The sequence below is a fragment of the Leopardus geoffroyi genome, chromosome A2, assembly GCF_018350155.1.
Source record: "Leopardus geoffroyi isolate Oge1 chromosome A2, O.geoffroyi_Oge1_pat1.0, whole genome shotgun sequence".
NCBI lineage: Eukaryota > Metazoa > Chordata > Mammalia > Carnivora > Felidae > Leopardus > Leopardus geoffroyi.
This window is the reverse complement of record NC_059331.1, coordinates 71,024,861-71,027,932: the sequence shown is the minus strand read 5'-3', so window position 1 is coordinate 71,027,932 and position 3,072 is coordinate 71,024,861. Positions and strand designations below refer to the sequence as shown.

Below are 3,072 nucleotides of genomic sequence, written 5' to 3'. Positions count from 1 at the left end.
CATAGTGGAAAAAGGAGGGAGGCAAACCAAGAAAGACTTTTTTTTTTGGAGACAGAGACATTGAAAGGACTATAAACCATCATCAAGTGAGATTTATTCCAGGGATGCAAGGACAGTTCAATATCCACAAATCAATGTGATTTACCACATTAACAAAATGAGAGACAAAAACCATATAATCATCTCAACAGTTGCAGACAAAATAGCATTTGATAAAACTCAACATCCATTTAGGACAAAAACTCTCAACAAAGTGGGTATAGAAGAAATACTCCTTGACATAATAAAGGCAAAATATGACAAACACACAGCTAACATCACACTCCTTGTGAACAACTGAAAGCTTTTCCTGTAAGATGAGGAACAACACAACGATGCTCACCCTCACAACTTTTATTCAACATAGGACTAGTAGCCCTGGACACAGCAATTAGGCTAAGTAAATAAATAAATAAATGGATCCTCATTCAAAAGGAAGAAGTACAACTGTCACTATTTGCAGATGACATGACACTACATATAGAAAACCCTAAAACCCCCATCAACAAACTGTGAAAATAAATAAATTCAGTAAAGTTGCAGAATACAAAATCAATCTGTTGTATTTTTGTACACTAATAACAATCAGAAAGACTATACTTTCAGGGATCATTTCTATAGTTCGTTACTAATAACAATCAGAAAGAGAAATTAAGAAAGTCCTATTTATAACTGTATCTGAAAGGATAAAATACCTAGGAATAAATTTAACCAACAGAGTGAAAGACCTGTACTCCGAAAACTATAAGACACTGATGATAAAGGGGAAGCCAAAACAAACAAATGAAAAGATATACCATGCACATGGATTGGAAAAATTAATGTTGTTAAAATGGCCATACTACCCAAAGCAATGTACAGATTCAGTTAAATCCCTATCAAAATAGCAATGGCATTTTTCACAGACCTAGAAAAGATCATCCTAAAATTTCTATGGAACCAGAAAAGATCCCAAATAGCCAAAGCAATCTTAAGAAAGAACACAGCTAGATGTATCCACACTTCCTAGTTTCAAACTCTACTACAAACTCTACTACTACAAAATTGTAGTAATCAAAACAGTATGGTATAAGCACAAAACAGACAAATGGATCAATGGAAGTGAATAGATAATTCAGGAATAAACCCACACATATATGGTCAATTTATAAAAGGACACAAGAATATACAATAAAGTCTCTTTAATAAATGGTGTTGGGAAAATTGGACTGTTATATGGAAAAGAATGAAATTGGACCACTCTGTTATACCATAGACAAAAATAAACCCCAAATGGATTAAAGATCTGATTCTGTAAAACTCCTAAAAGAAAGTATAGGCAGTTAGCTCTTTGACATTGATATTAGCAACAATTTTTGAGATATGTCTCCTCAGGAAAGAATGACAAAAGGGATTACATTAAACTAAAAAGTTTTTCGTACAGCAAGTAAACCATCAACAAAATGAAAGGGCAACCTATTTGCAAATGATATATTTAGTAAGGGATTAATAACCAAAATATATTAAAAACTCATTCATCCCAATATTAAAAAAAAAAACAATCCAATTAAAAAATTGGCAGTGGACCCGAATAGACATTTTTCCAGAAGAAGAAATAAAGATGGCCAACAGACACAAAGAACAATACCCAATATCACTAATCATCAGAGAAATGCAAATCCAAACCTCAGTAAGATATCACCTCATACCTGTCAAGATGGCTGTCATCAACAAACACACAAAATAACAAGTGCTGGCAAGAATGTAGAGAAAAGGGACACTCATGCACTGTTGGTGAGAATGTAAATTGGTGCAGCCACTATGGAAAACAGTATAGGTTTCTCAAAAAATTAAAAATAGACATACCATACAATTCAGCAATTTCTCTTCTGCATCTTTTCCCAAAGAAAATGAAAACACCAATGCAACAAGACATAAGCAGTCCTATGTTCATTATAGCATTATTTACAATAGGCAAGGTATGGAAGCAACCTAGGTGTACACTGAGAGATAAATGGGTAAAGACGATGTGGTATATATACACAATGGAGTATTACTCAGCCATAAAAAGGAATGAAACCATGCCATTCACAACAATATGGATGGACCTAGAGGGTGTTATGTTAAGTGAAATAAGTCAGAGAAAAAAAAAGGCTGTATGATTTCACTTATACATAGAATCTAAAAAAAAACCGAAACAAATGGGGGTGTCTGGGTGGCTCAGTCGGTTAAGCCTCCAACTCTTGATCTCGGCTCAGGTCATGATCTCACGGTTGTGGGATCGGACGCTGTGTCAGGCTCTGCACTGACAGCATGGAACCTGCTTGGGATTCTCTGTCTCCCTCTTTCTCTCTGCCCCTCCCCTGCTTGCTCTCTCTCTCTCTCTCTACCTCTCTCTCTCTCTCTCAAAATAAACATTTAAAAAAATAAAACATTGTTAAAAAAAAAAAAAGAGCAACCAAAAGAGAAACAGATTCATAGTTACAGAGAACAAAATGATGGTTGCTGGGGAGGGGAGTTTGACAGACAAAACAGGTGATTAAGAGGTACAGTATTCCAGTTCTACAATAAATAAAACACAGGATGTAATGTATAAATAGGGAATATAGTTAATAATATTATAAGAACTTTGTATAGTGACAGATGGTAACTAGACATGTGGTGACCATTTTGTAATGTATATAAATATTTAATCATTAGGTTATTCACCTGAACTAGTACAATATTGAATGTCAATTATTCTTCAATAAAAAAAAATGCTAAAAAATTAAATTTTTAAAAATAAGGTAAAATAATAAAAATTTAAAAGGCAAGAAAATGGTAAAATTGAGGACAGCAGTATTTCTGATGGGGAGGTTAGAGAATGGAATGGGAAAAAACATACATGTGGACAAACAATGTAGGGTGTGTAAAATTTTACCTCTACCATCTTACAGTCTCCAGCTGGGCCTGAGAATTAAATTGACTTAAAACAGATTAACAGGAGAAAGGCACACAAATTTTATTTTTACATACACTTGGAAGTTCCCACAAGAAAATGAAGACCTAAAGAAC

General features: G+C 34.0%; 1 pseudogene; it reads left to right on the top strand.

The window, feature by feature from the left end:
* Positions 1-629: 629 nt before the first annotated feature.
* Positions 630-726, top strand: LOC123607828 (annotated as a pseudogene).
* Positions 727-3,072: the final 2,346 nt, after the last annotated feature.